This window comes from Armigeres subalbatus, chromosome 1 (genome assembly GCF_024139115.2).
Source record: "Armigeres subalbatus isolate Guangzhou_Male chromosome 1, GZ_Asu_2, whole genome shotgun sequence".
NCBI lineage: Eukaryota > Metazoa > Arthropoda > Insecta > Diptera > Culicidae > Armigeres > Armigeres subalbatus.
This window is the reverse complement of record NC_085139.1, coordinates 230,528,545-230,553,438: the sequence shown is the minus strand read 5'-3', so window position 1 is coordinate 230,553,438 and position 24,894 is coordinate 230,528,545. Positions and strand designations below refer to the sequence as shown.

Genomic DNA, 24,894 nt, shown 5'->3' with positions numbered 1-24,894 from the left:
AAAAAAACGCATAATGCGAATCCATATAGGTGACAATTTGTTGAAAACTAAGTAAAACACATATTCATAACCCCAATCTTATTTAACCTCACGTTGAGATTGAACAAGAGTAACCGAAGCTGAACGTCAAGGACGAGACACAGAGTACACTGTGAAAAACGCATAATGCGAATCCATATAGGTAACATACACAAAGTACATTGTAAAAAAAACGCATAATGCGAATCCATATAGGTGACAATCACAAAGTGCATTGTAAAAAAACGCATAATGCTTATCCATATAGGTGACAACTTGTTGAAAACTAAGTAAAACACATATTCATAACCCCAATCTTATTTAACCTCACGTTGAGATTGAACAAGAGTAACCGAAGCCGAACGTCAAGGACGAGACACAGAGTACACTGTGAAAAACGCATAATGCGAATCCATATAGGTGACAATCACAAAGTACATTGTAAAAAAACGCATAATGCGAATCCATATAGGTAACATACACAAAGTACATTGTAAAAAACGCATAATGCGAATCCATATAGGTGACAATTTGTTGAAAAAAACTAAGTAAAAAAAACATTTTCATAACCCCACCCTTATTCAACCCCAAGTTGAGATTAAACAAGAGTAGCTGAAGCCAAACATCAAAGACGAAACACAGATTACACTTTGCAAAACGCATAATACGAATCCATATAGGTGACAAAAACCCAAAGTACATTGTAAAAAAAAAACGCATAATGCAAATCCATATAGGTGAAAATTTGTTGAAAAACTAAGTAAAAAACATATTCATAATCCCACACTCACGTTGAGATTGAACAGAGTAGCCAAAGACGAGACACAGAGTACACTGTGAAAAACGCATAATGCGAATCCACATAGGTGACAATTTGTTGAAAACTAAGTAAAACACATATTCATAACCCCACTCTTATTTAACCTCACGTTGAGATCGAACAAGAGTAGCCGAAGCCAAACGTCAAGGACGAGACACAGAGTACACTGTGAAAAAACGCATAATGCGAATCCATATAGGTAACATACACAAAGCACATTGTGAAAAACGCATAATGCGAATCCATATAGGTGGCAATTTGTTGAAAACTAATTAAAACACATATTCATAACCCTACTCTTATTCAACCTCACGATGAGGTTGAATAATAGTAGCCGATTATCTCGGAGAAGTAAGAAGTCAACTACGCCATAGCTCCGGTTAGCGCAGCGAGGGCTAAAATACTGTGAAGGGGGCCCTGGTGCTTCACAGGCTCCGTTTGCGGTTAGGTTCTTATTAGACCCCCCTAACCATTCATTTGTAGGCACGGTAAGCATAAAGCCGCATCCCACCGAAAATTAGGGTGGCCGAACCTGTATGGTGGACTTTTACCACTGGAACAGGCAATCCGTAATGTTATTCTTAGCCAGATAACCAGCTGCCGACACCACACGGCTATCTAGGCTGTTCGTGGAGAGAAGTTGACATTGACTTTACGTCAACTCTCAATGTGGCCGAACAGTCGACTAACCGATTGCCATGCTATCATGCATGAGAAAATTATTGGAAAAAATGATCCTTTCAAGAGTCGACCATTGGGTCGAAGAAAATGCATTGCTTTCAAATACTCAGTTTGGATTTAGAAAAGGGAAAGGAACAAACGATTGTCTAGCGTTGCTTTCTTCAGATATACAACTGGCCTTTGCGCACAAGGAGCAATTGGCTTCAGTATTCTTGGACATTAAGGGCGCTTTTGATTCAGTTTCCATAGAAGTACTGTCAGACAATCTGCACAGTAATGGATTACCCGTTATTTTGAATAATTTCTTGTACAATTTGTTGTCAGGAAAACAAATGAACTTCACACTCGGCACTCTGACAACTTCCAGAAATAGCTACATGGGCCTTCCCCAAGGTTCGTGTTTAAGTCCCTTGCTTTATAATTTCTATGTTAAAGATATTGACAATTGTTTGGAAGGACAATGCACGCTCAGACAACTTGCAGATGATGCCGTGGTCTCTCTAAGAGGTCCATGTGCAGCTGTCTTGCAAGGACCATTGCAAAGTACCCTGGATAATCTGACTGTTTGGGCCAGACATTTAGGGATCGAGTTTTCACCGCAAAAAACTCAGTTGGTTGTGTTTACTAAGAAGCGGTATCCTGCTCAACTGAAACTAAAGCTGTTGAATGATGACATCAACCAATCTTTATCTTCTAAATACCTTGGGGTCGTGTTTGATTCCAAATGTACCTGGAAACTCCACATTGAGTATTTGATACAAAAATGCCGGAAAAGGATCAATTTTCTACGTTCTATCTCCGGAACATGGTGGGGTGCTCACCCGGAAGACCTCATCAAACTCTATAGAACGACTATTCTCTCTGTTTTAGAGTATGGCTCCTTCTGCTTCCTCTCAGCAGCTGATTGCCACCTGACCAAATTGGAACGAATTCAGTATCGTTGTTTGCGTATTGCCCTTGGCTGCATGCATTCAACGCATAACATGAGCCTGGAGGTGCTTGCTGGAGTCACTCCTTTAAAGCACCGTTACTGGGAGCTCTCGCTTAGAATACTCATCAAATGTGGAACAAGTAACACACTTGTTCTAGATAACTTCGATAATATGCTTGAACTAACTTGTCGTTCAAGATTCCTGAGAGTTTATCTCAACTACATATCATCAGATCTTTGTCTTCCGTGTTATAATCCCCCTCGAGTTCACTTCACCAACGACAGTTCCTCAATTGTATACTATCTGTCCATGAAACATGCTATTCAAGGAATTCCAGATCATCTTCGACAAATATCTATTCCCTCACTTTTTTCTGAAAAATATGAACATGTCAATTGCAACAACAGATATTTCACTGATGGTTCTCGCATCAACGGATCCACTGGCTTCGGTGTTTTCAATGTGACTTCAACCACCTTCCAAAAACTTCAGGAACCGTGTTCGGTTTATGTTGCTGAGCTGGCAGCAATTAACTTCGCTTTGGGGATAATTTCCAATCAGCCCGTAGACCATTATTTCATCTTCTCGGATAGTCTTAGTTCTATCGAGGCACTCCGGTCGATGAAACCTGTTAAGCACGCATCTTACTTTCTTACAAACATAAGAGAGCAGATGCGTGTTTTGGTCGAAAGATCATTCAAGATTACCTTTGTTTGGGTCCCATCTCACTGCTCAATCTACGGCAATGAGAAGGCAGACTCGCTGGCAAAGGTGGGCGCACAGGAAGGTGAGGTTTATGATAGACAATTCTCGAGTAACGAGTTTTTCCCATTAGTCCGTCAGAGTACTCTTCAAAGTTGGCAAAGGAATTGGACACACAATGAACTCGGACGGTGGCTATTTTCCATAGTTCCAAAAGTTTCTGGGCGAGCGTGGTTCAGAGGTGAGGACTTAAGTCGAGGCTTCATTCGCGTGATGTCGAGACTTATGTCCAATCACTATTCACTAAACGCACATCTGTACAGAATAAACCTTGTCGATAGCAACTTATGTAGGTGCGGAGCCGGTTATGATGACATCGATCACGTAGTTTGGTTCTGCTCGGAAAATGACGCCTCCAGAGAGCGACTATTGGATACCCTAGTGGCCTGAGGTAAACAACCCTTCAGGGAAATTCGAGGTGTTTTGGGGGATCGTGATGCGGTCTATATGCAGGCCATTTATAGTTTCATTTGTGATTCTGACATCAAAATCTAATTTTTTTCTTCTTCTGTCAAAGTTTTTTTTGTACTGTCTCTGTCTCTATGTTCCGTAGATCTCCGTTACTCAGGCCATCCGGAAGACGCTCCCAGTAGAACCAATCCTCGAGCACGACGACACGCCACATCGTCCCTTACGCCAAATGCCCAGATCAGCAGTCGAAATTCCTTGATTCCGAATCCTAAGCCTCGTCCATCCTTTAATATTGTAAACTAACCTCGAGTCACCACGAGCTGGCTCCTATCCCTCTCTTACTAACTGAAAAAAATGACATTGATTGTATATATCACAAAGAAATATGGCTCCGTAAAGTGTTATACACGCCTGAGCCTACCAAATAAACGAACTTGAAAAAAAAAAAACCAAACATCATGGCACCAAATCCGGCGGCGGAAGGGCAGCGACGATAACTGTTATGGAGGCTGCAACGGGCAGCGCAGCGGCACTAAGGCTCAGAAAAAACATCGTTATGGGCGACAAGCAACCGAATCGAAAACCACAGAGGAACGAAAGCCTTGCCATCTACATTTACAAGGAGTTGAAGCAGGTCCAGCTGGCCACTGGCATCTCGTCAAAGATGATGAGCATGATGAAAAGCTGTGTAAATGACATCTGTGTAAATGACATCAGCACTGCCCTTATGTCCGATTTCCGTAAAATCTTAAATTAGCTTAAGGATTAGAGCCTAGTCCGTAAGGGGTCGTACACTAATTACGTAAGCACTTATGGAGGGAGGTCTGACATTTTCTTACGCTCCATATAAATAAAAGATGATTTCTATGGGAAAAATCTTACATGGGGGAGAGGCGGTTGAAAAACCCAGAAAAAATGCTTACGTAATTAGTGTACGGCCCCTAAGTTGCACGATTTTGATGTCTGTTCCTGCGATGCACGTACGGGATTGGTTGGCTTACCAATTTGTAACAGTCCTTAGCCTCTTACTCAGCAACTCCTATCCCTACTACCTCGTTGTTCTGGCCGGGATACGAACAACCTTAGGGAAAATCGGGTAACCAACCTCGGTGGGAACTATGGTCGTACGCTGACAGGGAAGAGGGGATTTGCTCCTCTCCGGAGGCGCAAATCTCATCGAGCGTCTGTTCTCCCATGTTAGGAACGGCTCACAACAGCGTCTGTTCCCCATGTTAGGGGCGGCTGATCATCGTCCGAGTGCCAGCGAGGGACTCTAAACTAAACAGTGCACATAAGCTGCATCGTGTCAGCATCGAGAAGGCAGCCCCTTCAACGCGATGTAGGTAGCACAACCTTGGTAAAGTAGTCTACCGAAGATTCTACAGTTACCAAGAAAGGCAAAAGCAGAGCAAACGGATTGGTTCAACGGCAACAGACCAGGCAACGAATAAAGAATCTTGGAACGTGAGAACTTTGAATTAACCCGAACGTGTTGGGTTCCTGGCTCGTGAGCTGCAGAAGGTCGGCGTGAGTGTGGCAGCAATCCAGGAAATACGGTTGCCCAGAACTGGAGAACGTGAATTCTGGACGGTGGATCCCATAGCGAACACTTCATTCAAGTAACACATCTACTATAGCGGCGATGACAGAGCAGAACGAGGAGTTGGCTTAATGGTGATCGGGAAGCAGATGAAGCGCGTTATTCGGTGGAGGCCGATGAGCGACCACATTTGCGTGTTGAGAATGAAGGACAAATTCTTCAACTATAGCCTTATCAGCGTCTATGGCCCCAACAAACGATAAGCCTGATGACGTGAAAATTGGCCAACACACGACGTAAAGATTGTCATCGGGGATGCAAATGCGCATATCTGAAGAGAAAGCTTCTTTCGTCCTGTCATTGGTACGGAAAGCCTTCATTCCACTACCAACAATAATGGTCTGCGACTTGTAACCTTTGCTACTGCTAGAGGGATGGCAATGAGCAGTACCTACTTCGCACGTAAGAATATCCGCAAACACACCTGGCAACATCCGAGTGGAGACACTTGCTCACAGATAGACCACGTGCTGGTCGACGGACGACATTTCTCGGATGTTATAGATGTAAGGTCCTTCAGAGGTCCGAACATCGACTCGGATCACTACCTTGTAGTTGCAAAAATTCGGGCGCAACTTTCCAGCGTCACGAATTCACGAAACAACAGAACGATGCGTTTCAATATCCAACACTTGTCAGTTGAAGGAGTTGCTGAGCAGTACCACCAGAAGCTGAACGAGCGGATAGGAGATGCCACCGGATCTGGCGACGTCAAAAGATTGTGGGAAAATATCCACAATGCTGTGACTACAATAGGGCAGGAAGTGTTAGGCACTGTACAGCGACGCCAACGAAATGGTTGGTTTGATGAGGAGTGCCAGCGAGTGATGGACGAGAAAAATGTTGCTAGGAGTCGAATACCAGTGGCTCGTACCCGTTCCAACAGAGAGCGGTACAGTGTAGCAAGGGCAGAAGAAAAACGAATCCACCGCAGAAAAAAAGGCAACTCGAAGAGAGTGTGACAGCTGAAGCGCAGGAGAACATGGATAGAAACAATATGCGGAGGTTTTACGCAACTGTCAACGGCGCGCGGCATAAGAATGCGCCAGTGTCCGCCATGTGCAAATACCGAGAGGGGAATTTGCTAACAAACAAGATCAGGGCTGGATTTAGCCGGAAGGAGCCTCGGGTCGACAGCTTGTGGGGGCCCCAAAATGTGCAAAAAAGGTAGGTTTTGGTACATAAGATTTGTGGGGGCCAGGGGCCACGGCCTCCCAGGCCCAGCCCCCCTCTAAATCCGGCCCTTGACAATACTATGGTGGCAGCCAGGTGGAAGGAGCACTTCGAAGATTTGTTGAACTGTGAAAATGAAGGTGTATTAAGGAGCAGGATGGACATAGTCGGCGACCATAGTCGGAGTTGTGGAACCACCAACGCTGGACGACGATAAGAAGGCTCTAAACGAGCTGAAAACAGTAAAGCTACTGGGAAGGACGAGATCCCGATCAAGCTTCTCAAACACGCAGGCGAGCAGCTGCATCAATCAATCTACCACATTATTCAGAAAATTTGGGAGGAAGAAGAACTGCCTGCCGGCTGGTTGGATGGTCTCATATTCCCAATCTATAAGAAAGGGCACAGGCTAGAGTGCACTCTAGTACACTCACACTGTACAGAGGGATTATTCTGAACTTGGCGTACAAAATCCTGTCGCGTATCCTGTTTAACAGACTGAGACCAATTGAGGAGTCCTTCGTCGGCGAATACCAGGCAGGTTTTCGTGAGGGCCGATCAACGACGGATCAGATGTTTAGCCTGTGAATGATCCTTGGTAAATTCCGGGAGTACAACTTGCAGACTCACCATCTGTTCATTGATTTCAAAGCAGCGTACGATTCATTGAAGAGAAATTAGTTGTGGCAGATAATGTCCAAACATGGTTTTCGGGGAAACTGGAGGAACATCGCCCAGGACCGACGATTATGGAGCTCTACTATACGCCAGGCATAGGTGTATCAGCGCTGTAGCCAACCAGGTATCCAGGTATCTACCAAAGCTCCATTGCCCGCCATTGCATGAGTATGTATATTGTGTTGCAAGTACAATGGCATAGTGTCCCAGGGAGTCAAGAATGTTTCCCATCCGAAAACATCTTAGACCGGAACGAGAATTGATCTAGCCATCTCCGGTTTGGCTATCCTAAGCCTTTGCTCGCAAGTCTAGTTGGAGACCAAAAATAAAATATTGTTCCACAATCTGAATAAAAATAGTGAGAATGCATCTAATACTATTTTGAGAGTCTATTCAGACTACAAGCTTTATCACTTGATAAGGGGTATCTTGATACCAAAGTTCACACATCTTATTGAAGTTGTTTTTTATGTCAAGTCATAAAGATCGTAATCTGAACAGACTGTAAGCTTCATTGAAGCATTCAAGAATGTTTTAACGTATGGATAAAGAATTATGACAAACTTTCCCCTATTCAAATTTTCATTTGGATCTGGTTGGCTGTAGTGACTAGGTGACTGCTCTGGTTAAATCAGAACTCGTCATCTTCTAGTTCACATTCTAATTTGTTTCTAAAAAGTCGACTAAGTCGACACTGTTCAACAGTGACTGTTGTATGGCCAATTAGTCCTACAAACGGTTTATAAATTCCATCATCCGAGCTACCGGAATTTAGCTTTTTGTAAATTTGCGGTGGCAGGTTATAAATATACGAGACGAGCCAGCCCAGGGCTAAATGTCTCGCTAATAAAGACAAAAAAATGTTATGAATAATATTATCTTAAATTTTTAAGATAAATACACGCAATTTAAAAAGCTCACTAATTTTTAATGAACATTGAAGTTGCTCCATTATGGATCATTCATCTGCTAAGGAAACGTGACTTGAGAAAATGCTAAATATGTATTTATCGCTGACACTTAATAATTTATTTAGATTATTTGCCTACTCAGAACTCTATTTGACCATGCTCAAAACATGAGTCAGTATCGAAACGCAGTTAAAGTTATAAAAATAATATTTTGGCCATAACTTTAGAGATTGTGGTCCTATCTAGATCATTGTTTATACAAAACAATGAAACAGCACCATCGAATGCAACTTGTTGCAATAAATCGGTTAAGGAAAAAACAAATATTTTGGCGGTATGTTCTGAGCCCATAGTTCGATCTGACCCATTTTCAATAATAAACTCCCCGTTAAAGGAAACTTGTTGCCAGTAAATTGGTTGAGGATAAGTGCCGGAAAAATTAATGAGTTTTTGATATCATTTTGCGTAAAAAAAATTGTTTTTTGGCCATTACGTCCAATCCGACTAATTTAAAATAGAAAACAATGGGATAAGATTATGTGAGCAAATCAGTTAAGGGTAAGTGCCTGAAAACTGGGCGAGAGTTTGTTTTAAACGTTTTTGGCGTAGAAAATGTATTTTGACCATAACTTCTAATCCCATAGTCCGATTCGGGCAACTTTCAATAGGAATAATGGGATAGGATTCTGCGTCGAATGTGACTTGTTGCGAGCAAACCGATTAAGGGTAAGTGCCTTAAAAATGGGCGAGACTTTTTGCACACACATATACATAAAAATATACACACACAGACATCACCTAGGGGCAGCAGGGACTTTGTCCAATGGCTTGACGAGCCCTCCCCATGGCCACTGCGAGTTAGACCGGGACCATCGTCCCTAACCCCTAATCCCAAGGCGTTAAGCGACCCGTGCCGAGGGGATGCATGGCCAGGGGGGTGAAAAAATGAACTAGGCCTTTAACGGAGCCTGTGGGGTACTTGGGCACCCTCCACAGTAATTGTCCCTTACCGTGTCATGCTGGTGGACCTCTTTTCCCGAGCAACTCTTGGGACCAAAATGGAAAACCAAGGCAATTCTTCAACTACTGGTAGTAGTGTAGGCGACAACCCCTTCGCAAGAGGTGGGTTGTTCAGGTCTCCGCCTAGGAGGCCAGAGGCAATAGTCGGCAGCTCAGTGCGCAGCGCCAGCGTGGGTCACTTAACCTTAATATCGGCTAAAAAAACGCCGGTAGAGGTTATTGACGGCCCATGACTTGTGGAGGCGATGAACCGCAAACGCGATGGGCTTTCGGCCTCCGAGGTGGTGACGGAACAGCTGGACGCCATCATCGACTTTTCGTCATCGAAGCATAATATCAGCAAGGACCTCAAGAGGAGCTTGCAGAAACTTCGAAAGTCGATGCTGGACGCCAAGCTGGAGAGGGCGGTCGGGACGGCCAAGTGTGAACCCGTGAAATCCGTGGAGTCGAGTCCCAGACTGAGGCCCAAGGATTCGCGGACTCGGGCAAGGTCGAATCGACCGAAGGCCTGCCAGCGAAGACGGTGGTACCAAAGTCTACCCAGACTGAGGCTCAAGTATTTGCGGGTACGTCGGGGGTGACTGCTCTAACGGAGCAGACACAAAAACGGGGGAGACAGTCTCCAGGGGATGAGCTCCCTGGGGGCCGCTCCAAAACGCGGAGGGTTACTACCCCGAACAAGGGTAGTGGGGCTGGGAACCCCGGCCAGGTACCTCCAAAACCTGGAAAGGTCCATCCACCCAGGAAAGACGATGGTAAGGGGTTACGGCAGGCTGAGAGCTCTCAGCCGCACCAGACCAGGGAAATAGAGGGGGATGACGCCTCCTGGATCCTGGTCAAGAACAAGAGGAAACCGAAGACGTCAAGGGCCGAAAAGAAGGCCCAGGCGAATGCAGGTAGCAAGAAGTCTAGGGTAGGCGCCAATCGCTCCAGGGGCGATGCCCTAGTCATCACGGCGGACGAGGCTAAGTACTCGGACGTCTTGAAGGCGATGAAGAGTGACGTCAAGCTCGGTGAACTCGGCGCCGACGTACGTCGAATAAGACGTACTCGGATGGGCGAGATGATCCTCGAGCTGAAGCGGGGCGTCTCGCAAAAGGGAGCCGCCTACAAGAAGTTGGCGGAGGAGGTCCTAGGCGAGACGGTCAAGGTGAAGGCACTCACGATGGAGGTGAATCTAAGGGTTAAAGACCTGGACGAGATCACCGAAGTCGAAGAGCTCGTCACGGCACTGCGGCGACAGTGTGAAGTGGAGACGCCTACCGCAGCCGTTCGGCTACGGAAAGGTCCGGCAGGGAAGCAGGTAGCATTGGTTCGGCTATCTGCAGCGGACGCCTCCAAGGTAGTCAAGTTAGGGAGCGTCAAGGTGGGATGGTCGGTATGCCCTGTGGGCATATACAAGCAACCCGAAGTTTGCTTCAAGTGCCTGGAACCGGGGTACAAGCAATGGGGCTGCAAAGGCCCTGACAGAAGCAAGCTCTGCCGACGCTGCGGATTGGAGGGACATAAGGCACAATGCTGCACGAACCCTCCTAATTGTTTGATTTGTTCCAGCAAAGCTGTGAACAGCAAGCACCCCATGGGGGGTTCGATGTGCCCGGCGTTTAAGCGTGCTGCAAAATCAAAGTGCAGGTAATGCAGCTGGCTTGCTCGGCCTCGCACGAGTGTTTGGTGTGCGCAAGTTTAGAGGAAACGGTGGAACACGTGTTGTTCGTGTGCTCACGTTTTCGCGCAATGCATGACCACATGCTTGCCACATGTGGTCTGGATACTACCCCGGACAACCTAGTTCGGAGGATGTGTAAAGATGAAGTTGGCTGGAACGCCGTTTTATCGGCTATCGCCCAAATCGTCTCGGAGCTACACAGAAGGTGGCGCGTGGACTCAAGGATGGCTAGTTTAGGCGTAAATAAGTGGTGGTCCAAGGGATCGGAGTCGGCTTCATGGGTCATACCGGTGGTCATGCTCTGTGGTCGAACTCGATCCTTTTATCAAACAAGTGGCCGCGCGAAGAACAACATGGTATCGTCGCTTTCGCGGCGTCGGTCAACCGGGCGGGTTCCGAGCCCGAGGACGGCTGGGGTAGGCGTAGGCACCGCGTCGGCAAGTCCCTCTGTGTGTTGGCGAACAGACCCTATCGCAGAGAGATCAATTTGGGGTGCACGCGGCATCATCATTCTTGATACCAGTCGTGCAGAGGGAAGCAGGCGCGAAGTCGACCCTTCCCACCTTCCGAGGACATAGGGCGTGGTAAGGCCACATGGAAAGTCGGCAGGGAATGGAATGCGCTGGCACGATACCATGGTGTTCTTCTGAAAAAACGAGTCACGATGTTCGATGCTGCAAGGACACGCAGCTAACCTCGAGGGTGCATCGTGCACTGGCCCCCCTTTGAAGCATTACTTTCTGGTTGTACTGAAGGGACTATGGGCTTGGCGGCAATGGAAACGGTTTAGCGGGTCGGGGATGTAGTCTTGCCTCCCTCGTTTGCTGTTGGAGGTGGTCCCTAACCCCGCACTTCTTGGACAACCCAGGATGTCTGTTGAGCAGATTCCCCCTCCATTGCTTAGGAAGAAAAAAACACGTAGGGGAAGTGTACCGATTTTGGCCACCTTAGTGCCTAATTTGGCCAACCCTGAAATATGCATGTTTTCCAAAAAATATCGAACAGTTTCAACAGTGAAGAAGCATGAGGGATATATCTCCTGTTAGAACTAATAGAACCCTCGAAAATTGCTTAATTTTTGGAGTTATGCGAGAAACTGGCCAAATTAGGAACATGGTCAAAACTGGTACAGTTCCCCTATCAAAATCCGAAATTTTCAATTTCATCGTGAAATCTGTGCTGCTATATGCCAGCGAAACATGGTGTGTTTCAGTGGAGAACATTCAACGGCAGATGCCTGCGGTACATAACTCCATCATTGTTATCACCAGAGGCCGATAGCAGTTGAATTTGGGATCAGAGGGGGGGCTGGGTCTGCAACACCTTACACGTAGGGGCGGAAACGAAAACTGTACACAAGCATTGGACTGAATTTCCCATGAAAACAAGGATATTTTTTTATGGAAATTGGAATGAATTTTCCGTGGAAACTCGGATGAGCGTCTTTATCGACTAAATTTGAATGGATTTTTTTTTTTTGGAAACTTGAATTAATTTTCTCTGGAAACTTGAATAATTCTTACGTGGAAATTGAATTAATTGACCTTTGAAATTTAAAAAAAAAATTTCTTGTGGAAATTCAGATAATTATTTCGTGAGAATTTGGATGAATATATAGTGAAAATTAGGGTAAATCTGTAGTGGAACTACGGATGAATTTCTCTTGTAAATCTGTATGAATTTCCCGAAGAATATCAAATGAGTTACTCGAAGAAAGTTTAATGAAATTCCTTTGGAAACTTTGGAAATTTCATGGCAATTCAAATGAACTTTCTGTGTTAATTTTCCTGTAATTCCTTAGAAGAATGATTTTTTTCCGGAATTTGAAAGAATTTGTTTCTGTGTTTTCTTAGTAAATTTCATTGGAAAGTTCTTTCCAATTTCGGCGGAGAATTCTTTTAAATTTTAAAGGAAATTATTTCGAATTCCTACGGGATAGATTTCCGAATTCCACCACTTAATTACCCACGAAAAAGTTCTTCATAATTTGCGTAAGTGACGTATTGTTGAGTGTTGATACAAGTCAGCAAACAATGTTTGCGTTTAGAACACAGCATGAAGGTAATAGTTTTTTTTTAAATTCTTTATTACCGAGACTTTCAGCCCGAGGCTGGCTCGGCTCGAGGTAATAGTTTATGGAAAGCAGTGATTTCATTAACTACTGTTGGTACAGTTTGTGAACTAAATTTATTGCAACTTATCACTTACTTCTCTTAAAAAAATAATAACATTCTGCGCAGATTCATTTCCCAGTAGAAACTTTTCTTTTGCCTTCTGACCTTTTCTCACAAGAAATTTCACCCTTTCCGAAGCAAATACTGGTTTTCTTCTATTTTTTTTTTTGTTGTTAAATTGATCTTAAATATTTTAGTAAGATCCATCAATCATTTGTAACTGATTACGGAATAACATTTTATCAACGGCAGTGCTCTTACTTTGTACATTTTATTGAGTTCCTTGAAATCCAGTGCAACAGAAATGGAAATGAATAGGATGATTTTTTCTTCTTGTCCAACATTTGCGATTCCACTAAAATATTAGTCCTGCTGCTTGAGTGGTAAATGACCAAAAACCACCAAAAACATGCAATAGACGACTTCGATCAATGGTTTATGGGACACACCACTTCCAAATGTGAATCCAGAGGTTCTCTTGTCTCCATTGACGACTCAATGGCGACACTCTTACATTGCCTTCCCAGTTAATTGAAAGAACCTTACAAGCGCCGGTGTAAATCAAAACACGAGAACTATACTAAAATATGCACTTCACAATTTGGCATAGAGTTCAAACCTTTATTCTCCTATATCGTAGTGCAATTTCCCTCGATTTGTTTGATTGACGCATTGTGCAGCAACCAATGACATGTTCAAACTGTATCAACTGAGCTTAGCTAATTTAGACACCTTAAAGATCATTTTAATTTGAATATCTTATAACAGTGAAGATTATTTCATCTACACTATGCATCTCCTGACTTTAAGCATCACGCCAAAAAACCGGTTCACTCCAAAAGCCTTTCTGTAAGTGTTGAAGATCAGTTTGTGATAATTAGATTAATTCCATTTTTGAATTTTCAGTTAAAATATCAACCATCAGTTTTATGATGGTTTTATACATCTCAATACAATGTTAGAAAGAAGAGAAAAAACAGAAATGAAACTATTGGTATAATAATTTTTAACACTTCTCTGTCGAAAAAATACTTCCATTCCACGAAAAGAGGATCTGTTAAAAAAAACAAATCAGACAACATCTTACTTTGCACATAGCGCGTTCGGTGTCCTTTTCCACGCTTGTGTGGGTCTTCACACTTTTCCTGTTATCACTGACGTCACAAACACAATGCTCTCAAATGTGATTTCTTCTCAGCTTTCACTTCCTGAAGCTCCCGGTTTCTGGTAAATGCGTATCCATCTGTGTTATTGCACTGCTCATTCAGAGAAAGTCCTCGTCATCAGCTTCCTCGAATACCGATACACACCACCGTTGCGTTGTCGAGGCAGCTGAACGAGAGTGAGATCCGAGTCTCGACTCCGACGTTTTCACTACGGCCGTAGTACTACCATAGTAGGATCCTTGGGCCGCCGCCCTCTCTCCTTCTCCTCCCACGTATCCTTGCTCTCCCTCAACACTCTCACCGCCACCAAATGGGCAACACTCTTGGTATCCTCCCAGTAGGGACAATTTTTTCACCACTTGTTTCACCAGGCGCAGCAAATTCGATTTCCCAATTTGAGACTCACATGCACCGTATCGACACAAATTCCATCGCCAGCATTTTTCCCATATCCGGATGGCGGAGAAAATTCAATTATGCACAGCCGACAATTGCATTTTCCACAACACGACACCCGGCAGTGCCAGAGGGCTTCCGACGAGGACCCCGCCAAACAACTTCCTTCCAAGCCAGCGAACCTCCGAACGGCCACGGCAGTAAATCACTCTTCTGGATCCACTCCCCTTAAATCAACATTCGTGATGGCCTCCACTATGCTATCTCCTAATATCTATATGGAAAACACTAAACTATGGTGGATCACTTCAAAGGACTGGATAACCTAAACAGTGATATTGGGGAAAAACAACGGCGCAAATAATTCCGAACTGCTTGATGCTGCTGCTGCTGCTGCTCGGAGCAGAACCACGACGATACTGGCAGTGCGACGATTGACCCGTTTTCCAGCCTCAGTGGATTATCGAAACGACGACACCGACCTAGACTGGCTGAATAACGACCGTCGTCATCGGAACGGGGAGTGTAAATTCTCTTGCACTCTCTCGCACACGCACCAGATGTGGGGAAATTTGCGAGAATGTAACTTGGATTCCTTCTCGCCGATGATGATTTTCCTTCCCACATTGTGTGGAAATTTTAGCAATCGGCAATGTCCTTTATTTTTGCTGCTCCGAGAGTGCGCTCCGTTGCTCCCCGGAAAATGATCGAAAAATCATAATTCGAGAACAAGTTCGTCGAGCATGCATCAATCCATGGACGGGCAGTTTGACATAAATGGGGAACAACGATGAACTTGTGCTCTTTCTCCGCGTGCCTTAGGTGGATTCGATATCCACTACGACACATAGCTATGCTCTAGAAGTCTAGATTAATGACGACGATGACAGTTTTGTGTTTGAATGAATGAGGGAGGAAGGAAAAGTCCAAACTATGTGCGCGGGAGAAAGAGAGTTGGGTTTTATCGCGGGACCAAATTTTGTGACTCACGTGTTCGAAGATGACACAGAAGGGTCATGTTTTGGCATCGGGGTGATTCATCGCTTCGAATGATGCTGGACGGAGATAACGGACGAAAGTAAAGTGCATCTGCTTTGATAGTGTCTATTTTTTCCTGATGTATCAGGTAGTTAGGGTAAGTGCCTAATTTGGCCAATCCTGAAAAATTCATATTTTCCGAAAACTATCGATCAGCGTCAACAGCGCAGAGGCATCATATATCTCCTGTTAGAGCCAATGAAACCTACAAAAATTGTTTTATTTTTAGAGTCATGCGAGAAACTGGGTAAATTAGGAACATGGCAAAAACTGGTACAGTTACCCTAGTGGATTAAATTACCGTATCATCTTTTTCAAACTAACATGAGTCCTACCATTTAGGCCGCCTTTCAAATGACGGCTTGTCCGACAAGAAAAAAGTTTGGCCTAGTCTTCTTATTTTTAACGTGCCGTAGGAGGCTATGCGGGGTCTGTCTAGGATGTGGTGGGGTTCGACAGTGTCCTTCAAAGCTTCATGTGTCCTCCATCAAAGCGACCGTGTGCCGCTCAAAGCGCACTAGCCTAGTCCTGGTGTTGGGTGGGACTTTAAACAAATTGACCCGACTGACCGAGCGTCTGTTCACCAAGGAGGTGCGGCTCCAACAGCGTCTGTTCTGGCATCCAGCGGCTGAGTATGAAATGCTATTCCCCGGAAGCTATACCTAAGATGGCAGCCCCATCCCGGTGGATAGGGAACCTTGGGCCAACAACCAACTGTTCCCGAAACATCAATTTGTTCGAGTATCCGATAATGAAAGAATACGGACTGATTTTACGGCGACGACTCTTAGCGCGAAACAGCGGACACGAATAGGAACATGGAACGTTTTAACCCTAGCCCAGCAGGGTAAATTGGCACAACTTGCCAATAAGGCACGCCGCATGAAACTTGAGATCCTGGGAGTGAGTGAAGTCCGTTGGCCAAACTTTGGAGAACACATAACGCCGATAAGTTCTGCTATACTCTGGTTTACGAGGTGGTCCCCGGCATCGAGGAGTTGGCTTCCCACTAAGCGCCCAGGCACACTCTGCGCTTATGAAGTGGGAACCTTTAAGTGAAAGGATAATCGTTGCTAGATTTAGAACACGGGTCCGAAACCTTACTGTAATCCAATGTTATGCGCCAACCGATGCTGCCGATCTGCAAGACAAAGAGAACTTCTACACTACAGTCAACTCAATGCCGTCGTAGAAAAAATTCCGAAGGGTGATATCAAGATCTGTTTGGGCGACTTCAATGCGAAGATCGGATCCGACAACTCGAACCATGAGCGCATTATGGGACGCCATGGTCTCGGAAAAATGAGCGAAAACGGAGAGCTGTTTTGTGGTAAAAACGACATGGTGATCGGGGGATCGCGCTTCCCTCATCGACCGGTTCACAAGGTCACGTGGATCTCCCGTGACGGCTTTACAAAAAATCAAATCGACCACATCTGCATCGGCCGAAAATGGAAACGGAGCCTCCTTGATATACGGAATAAACGTAGAGCCGATATCGCGTCTGATCATCACCTCCTCATCGGCGAAATACACCTGCGCATTGCGCGGATTCGTCGGCAGGAGAAAAGAGTTGGACGACGATTCAACACACCCCGACCAGTAGATAGTAACAGATTTATATCAGGCCTTGTTATTCTGTTACAGCAGTTTTTTATAACAGCGGTTGTTATAAAAAATGTACCATTAGTAGTTAAAATAACAAAAATTGTAACAAAATCTCCTCTAGTTTTAACAAAAATATTACTGAATATGTTATTTTTTGATCAAAATTATAACTCGTTGTGTTACATAAAAATGGGTTTAAACAGCTTATACTATAACAAATTATGTTCTTGAAAATATTATGATTATCCATAATGTAGGCAATTAACTTTGTCCAACTGTTTCTACTTTGAATATAAGTTCAAGTTATACTGTAGGTGGTACCTTCGTTTTTTTTTTCCAATTGCTATCTACCAAAAATGTAGGCAATTTTTTTCGCTAGAAATAAACATAACACATTATGTTATAATCATGTTATGACGATCATTAAATTTTCTTTCCTCCATCTTTGGCAGAGAATTTATAACAAAATTATTGCAAGTTTTGTTAATTGTAACACATATTGATATAATTGTGATAAAATTTTGTTATGACTAACTGGTCGGGACGCCGACTGGAAGATGCCACGGTGAAACGATTCTTCGTTGAAGATATTCCGGAATGTGACAGCGTGGAAGACCAATGGACCGCCATCAAGAATGCCTTCATCACCACCAGCGAGAACAATCTGGGCGAATTGCGCACCCAGAGAAAACAATATTAAATTATTATTAATGGATCGCCGATGAGACCTGGAGGAAGAAAGAGGAGCGAAGAGAAGCCAAAGCCGCGATAGAGCGATCAAAAACCAGAGGAGCCAAAGTGTTAGCCCGTCAACGGTACGCGGCTTTTGAGAAGGAAGTAAAACGCTCATGTCGACAGGACAAGCGAGCGTGGGCAGACTCTCTGGCCGACGAAGGAGAGAGAGCCACCGCAACCGGGGACATTCGCCTCCTCTACGATATGTCACGACGCTTAAGCGGGGCGAAGATGAATGCAACGATGCCTGTGAAAAACGCGAATGATCAGGCATCGTTGCATTCATCGTCGCTGATTATTGACAGACCCAACTGACCAGCTGAAACGCTGGTTCGAGAACTTCGAACAACTTTTTCAAGTGCCAGCCAGGCCATCACCACCTCGGCATGATCTGTCTAGGATCCGACGTATAACACGCGTCAATACCGAAGCTCCATCATTGCTAGAGATTCAAACAGCCATCCAAAGCATGAAATCGAATAAAGCCCCAGGGGTCGACCGCATATCGGCCGAGATACTCAAAGCTGACCCCATGACATCCGCTCAACTACTGCATCGTTTATTTCGTAATATCTGGGACACCGCAACTTTCCCGGTCGACTGGATGCAAGGTATCTTAGTGAAGGTGTCCAAAAAGGGTGACCTGACTGTATGCGATAACTAGCGAGGCATTATGTTGCTGCGTACCGTTCTCAAAGTTCTATGCAAAATTATCCTAGCCCGGATTCAGGAGAAGTTCGATGCGACTCTCCGGCGGCAGCAGGCCGGATTCCGTGCCAGAAGATCCTGTGTGAACCATATTGTCACGCTCCGTATCGTTCTGGAGCAGGTCAACGAATTCCGAGAGTCCCTTTATTTGGTATTCATTGACCACGAAAAAGCTTTCGTCCGTCTCAATCACGAGAATATGTGGGGCGCCCTGAGACGCTAGGGGGTTCCTGAGAAAATCATCGACCTCATCTAAGCACAGTACGAGGCCTTTTCGTGTAGAGTGCTACACAATGGGGTCCTGTCCGACCCCATCCGGATCGTAGCTGGTGTGAAGCAAGGATGTATTCTATCACCGTTACTGTTCCTCATCGTAATCGATGAGATTCTGGTAGATGCGATTGACCGTGAACCAAACCGCGGGCTGTTATGGCAGCCTATAACCATGGAGCACCTAAACGACTTCGAATTGGCTGATGACGTTGCACTCCTCGCGCAACGGCGCTCTGATATGGAGAGTAAGCTCAATGACCTTGCCGAGCGCTCCTCTTCGGCAGGTTTAGTCATCAACGTCAACAAAAACAAATAAACACGGAGACTCCTTCCAGTTTCACAGTAGCCGTTGAAAGCTTCCAATATCTTGGTAGCCAAATGGCGTCAGACGGCGGTACCAAGATCGACATAGGCGCACAGATCAAGAAAGCAAGGGCTGCCTTGTGAGTTCAATAAATATCTGGTAAAACAGGCAGATAAGTGAACGCACCAAAATACGAATTTTCAACTCTAACGTGAAATCTATGCTGTTATAGTGGAGTACACTCAACGGCTGCAGGTCATCAACAGATGTCTGCGGTATATAATTCGGGCCTGGTGGCCTCACAACTGGATCTCAAACAACGAGCTTCATCGTCGTTGTCACCAGAGGCTGATAGTAACAGAAATTCGGGATCGAAAGTGGGGCTGGGTTGGCCACACTTTACGTAGGGGCAGAAACGAAATCTTTAAACAAGCATTAGACTGGAACCCAGCGGGACATCGCAGCAGAGGCAGACTCAGAGGCTCTTGGCGGCGAAGCCTCAATAAAGAAAAAAAAGAAGTCGACCGAAATTTAACCTGGCAACAGGTTAAAGCGATAGCTGGGCAACGCTCAGGATGGAGATCTTTTAAATCGGCCCTTTGCACTACCGGAGGTGTACAGGATTCATAACTAAAAAATGACGTAGGAGGCTTTGAAACAAATTTCAACTATTGAACGGCATTCAGCCCAATGACTCTAGAGCTAGGCCACCCTCTCTTATTGAAAGCACATAAGAGGTGTCAAAATTCCACTTTAGGGAGATAGATATTTCCATTTATTTGTGTTCATTAAAATGCATTGTAGCAGTTAAAAAAATCGTTTTTGCCTTTCTCGTACAACTAAGTTGTACCGAAAGGCTATCATTTCACTCCGAAAACGAACTTTTTATAGAAGCCTCTGAGACCCATAGTATTATATACCAATCGACTCAGCTCGACGAGCTGAGCACATGTCTGTCTGTCCGTGTGTATGTATGTTTTTTTTTTTTTTATTTATAGAGGGATGAAGGCAAATCTGCTTACAGACACCTGAAATTATCACTCAGGGAGTGGGGTTGGCGCGGTCGGCGGAAGGCCGGCCCGCCGGACCCACTAAACCCACCCAAGTAACAGAAGGTTACTTGAGTTACCCTCTCTTCACATGCCCTGTTCCCCCCCGGGACTTACTGGATGTCAGTACTTCGGATGGGGGCTGTGCTCATACACTTCACGTGTTCAGCCTCTAGCAAGCACAGCTAGTTCGCTACATTTTCTCATCGAAGCATTTTTTATTCGGTTTGCGCGTCTCTTAATCTTTGACGCTCACTGTCTCTCTTCCTCATGCCATTCAGCACCACTGCATCTTTGAGCCATTTAGCTCTCGACGTGTTCGCAGTCTACTCAGATAGTCCCCGGCGGCGAATCCATCCTACTCCGACGGGAAGTCCCCCGGCTTCCCCGAAAACCGACGACCCGTGGAAGTTTATTGCGTGTCCAACACTAATGTCTCACCTAGATAGTCCGAGGCACTTTCTCACTTCAACGGGAAACCGGTTGGGTGCCAAAGTCGGTCCAGAGATTCCGGGTGGAGCATAACGTCCGGTTCACTGGCGCTTCTACTACCCAAAGCCGATTATTCGACGCGTCACGAACTACTCAGCATAGTCCCCGGCGGTGGATCTAGCCTACTCCGACTAGAAGCTTCCCGGTAGCGGAAACTCTCCCGAACGGAACTTTTGTTAACATTGAGCTGTTCGGCTCCCAGCATAGTTTCCTTGACTTTTTGATGCACTTTTTCGTTGAGCCATTTAGCTCCCAGCTAAATCGCGGGCTACTCGGATGGTCCCCGGCGGCAGATCTATCCTACTCCGACAGGGAGTTCCCCGACGTTGGAATTTCCCTCGGAACCGACGACTCGCTTCTGTGTAAGACTTGTTGAATATTTTTACCACTTTTAACATTTCTGGTGTTTTCCAGATCAGCGCAGGACGGGAGGCCTTTCTTACTTCAGCGAGTGACCGGTCCGAGTGCCGAAGTCGATCCAGAGATTCCGGGTGGAGCATAGCGTCCGGTTCAATGGTGCTCCGACGACCCGAAACCAGTTCTACCAACGCGTTACGTTCTACTCGGCCTAGCCCCGACGATGGATCTAGCCTACTCCGACTAGAGGCTTCCCGGCGGGGATACTCTTCGAAATTAATCTTCTGTATTCTTGAGCCATTAAGCTCCCAACTGGATCGCGATTTACTCAGATAGTCCCCGGCGGCGGATCTATCCTACACCGACAGGAAGTTCCCCGACGACGGAAGCTTCCCCGTGACCGACCGTGCTATTATGATCGCTTCCAGACACCCTCTGGTCTTCACGCCATTTTCGCTGCAGCGATTTCATGATCTGCGTTACCACTCTTCCTATTTCGTTCCACGTATTCTCATTCTTGCACATTTCTTGCACGATGTTCTCGGGTTTATATTACTAGCGCTGCCTACTGAGAGCACACTTCGCTCTGTCCTGACTCGAGGACAGTCGAAAAACACGTGCTCCGGTGTCTCCTCGCAGTTCGGGCAGGTCGGGCAAAAGGGGGACTCTGCGTGTCCGAATTTGTATAAATACTTCCTGAAACATCCATGGCCTGACAGAAATTGTGTCAAGAAGAAGTTGACTTCCCGTGTTTTCTGTTAACTTACAACGACAGATTTGGAATGAGCCGATATGTCCACCTTCCTTTCGAACTACTGTCCCAAGCCAGCTGCCACTTCCTCATCGAATCGGCTCTCGCAATCATGCGAGCACCAACCGTTCCTCGCAGTCTGTAGCACTCACAGTCCTCCTCCAATAAGATGTTTATGGGGTCATTCCTACTATGGCACAGACCGCATCCATCGATATGGTACGGTATGCACTTGCCACTCTCATGGCCATCAGCCTATAGGTGCTATTGAGCCGAGTAAGGTTCCTCCTCGTGATTTCACCAGCCGCCCAGACAGGAGCTCCGTATCTGAGAATTGACGTAGATACGCTGGCCAGGAGTCTTCTCTTACTGCTACTAATCGCGGAACTGTTTGACATGATTCTGGTAAAAGCTGTGATCGCTTTAGTTGCCTTCTCGCAAGCATAATCAACGTGGCTATTGAAATTGAGCCGGTCGTCGATCATTACCCCGAGGTGCTTTACCTCTCGCTTTGAGGTGATGGTGGCTTCTCCGGCCGTAATCGTACTATGCTGTACTGCTTTTCGGTTGCTGATCATCATCACTTCGGTTTTGTGATGGGCCAATGCCAGCTTTTTCCCGCACATCCAGTTTTGGATTATTTCTATCGCCTGCCCTGCTCGTACTTCTACCTCTTCTATTGTTTCACCGAATACCATGAGAGCCACGTCGTCCGCAAACCCAACGATCTTCACACCTCTTGGTAGTGTTAGCTGCAACAGCCCATCGTACATCGCGTTCCACAACGTCGGCCCCAGAATGGAGCCTTGGGGAACACCCGCTGTTATGCCTATTCTCTTCAGGCCTTCGTGTGTTTCGTAGACCAACGTCCTATTCTCGAAGTAACTCTTCAGAATTCTGCACAGGTACCCTGGAACCCCCATTCTGTGTAGGGAGCTGGCTATTGCTTCCCAGCTGGCACTGTTGAACGCATTTTCCACGTCTAAGGTTACCACAGCGCAGTAACGGTTTCCTCTCCTCTTTTGCTTCTTGGCTGCTTCGACGACTATCCGGATGGCGTCAACTGTGGACCTGCTCTTCCGAAACTCGAACTGCATGCTTGATAATCCGTTTGCACCTTCTGTGTGGATCGCCAGCCTGTTAAGGATGACTCTCTCAAGGAGTTTTCCGACCGTGTCTAGCAGGCAAATAGGCCTGTAGGCCGATGGATCTCCAGGTGGCTTACCCGGCTTCGGCAACAGTACTAACTTTTGCCGCTTCCAGCACTCGGGAAAGTTTCCTTCGTCTATGCAATTCTGCAATGTGGTGCGAAACATGTCCGGGTTGACCTGGATCGCCGTTTTCAAGACCAGATTGGGGATACCATCTAGTCACGGAGCCTTATTAGTTTTAGGCTTTTGCTGCCGTAACTAGTTCGAGGTTAGTGACACGGGCTTCATCTCTGCTGGTGATGGCCTCACCATAAGGTGTGGGAGGCCAGACTGGTGCTTCGTGATGCGGAAACAGTCCCTCAATAATTGCTTTAAGTTTTCTGGGCTCCTCTCTAGCGGTATCGCTGGGCCTTTAATCTTAGCCATAGCGACCCTGTATGCATCCCCCCATGGGTTTGCATTCGCGTTGTGGCAGAGCTCTTTCATGCAATCTGTCTTACTGAGCCTAATTTCCTTTTTGAGAGCGGCTTTGGCCGCCCTAAACATTGGTCTGCGGTCTTCTCTTTCTACATCGCTGCGGGCTCTCTGCATCCTCCTCCTTGCTCGTAAACAGCTACGACGGAGTTCTGCGATCGTTTCATTCCACCAATAGATTTGCCTACGTGCATACCGTGGCTGTACCTTTCTCGGCATGGTTGCATCGCAGGCTCGGGTCAATGCTGCAACCAGCTCGTCTGGACTCAGATTTTGAAGATTGCGCTCGAATCGCATTGCTTCCGCAAACGCAAACGAGTGTACCCTCCCTCCGACACAATACAGGACCGCTTGATGGTCGCTATGCGGTCCTCGCAGACTCTCCAGTTCGTGTTCCTTGCTAAGGCAGGACTGCAGAAGGTAACATCAATGATGGACTCTCTGCCATCCCTTCGATATGTGCTCGTCGACCCTTCATTAATCAAGTCTACATTGAGCCTGGCAAATGCTTCTAGTAGACTCCAACCTCTAGGATTAGTGCAACGTTTGCCCCACTCTACTGCCCAGGCGTTGAAGTCCCCAGCAATGACGACTGGCCTCCTGTCGATAAGTTTCTCTGCTACCTTATCCAGCATCTGGTTGAACTGATCAATCGTCGAAGGCGGCGGTGCGTAGTAGCTACACATATAGATTCCGTTAACTTTGGCGAACAAAAAGCCTGCAGCTGCATCTTCCTACCGTACATATAGCGGCGGTTCCTGCTTCAGCCGCTACCCAATTACCGTTTCCTGGTGGGATCCGGTATAGATCAGATATGATTGCAACGTCGCATTTCGAGTCCCTCGCGGATTGCCATAGCAGGTGCTGCGCAGTATCACAGTGGTTGGGGTTAATTTGTATTACCTCCCCTGCAATTTACTTGACATCACCTGTTTGTACGCTGTCCATCGCTTCTACAGATCTGGCATTTTGGTGGCTTTTTGCAGCTTTGTGCCTTATCCGCATCTTCTACAATGTTTGGACCTATCAGGGCCCTTGCCATTCCGTGCCAGGTGGCCAAAGTCTTGGCACCTGAAGCACACCTCTGGTTGCTGAGAGACGCTCAACGAACACACCGACCAACCGACTTTTATTCTGCCGATTCGCAGTGCTTTGTCAGCAGCATCTGCCGGAAGTTTTATAGCAGCGATCTGCGTGCCTGATGGACCCCTTCTTAGTCGGATTGTTATGTCAACATCGCCCAACTCGAGTTGCTCCTTCATTGCGATAGTTACCTCGTCCGCCGTGGTAATTTCGTCCAGGTCCACACATTGGAGGCACGCTTCAGGCGTCATAGCTCTCACCTGTGCCTTATCACCCACCACCTTCTCCGTTAGCTCCTTATATGATGAGCTCTTATTCGTGGAGTCCTTTTTCAGCTCAAAGATCATGTCACCCGGCCATGTGCGCCTGATTCTCTGTACATCTGCGCCAACGTAATTCAATTCCGGAGCTATCCTTATTGTTCGCAGGACCTCCAAATACCTTTCCTCGCTAATTTTCACCA

General features: G+C 46.0%; 1 protein-coding gene across 5 annotated transcripts in view; it reads right to left on the bottom strand.

The window, feature by feature from the left end:
- Nucleotides 1-24,894, bottom strand: part of LOC134205856 (proton channel OtopLc) — a 171,233-nt gene that overhangs the window by 76,812 nt on the left and 69,527 nt on the right. The window contains exons 1-2 of one of the 5 annotated variants that reach the window (XM_062681500.1): nucleotides 14,157-14,848; nucleotides 13,934-14,070 (exon numbers count right to left, since the gene is read on the bottom strand). The exons of 3 other annotated variants lie outside the window; for them this stretch is intronic. The gene's annotated coding sequence lies outside the window, so the exon portion shown is untranslated. Of the gene's footprint in view, nucleotides 1-13,933; nucleotides 14,849-24,894 lie in introns of those variants that run through there. One more of the 5 variants, XM_062681499.1, reaches the window with a different exon arrangement.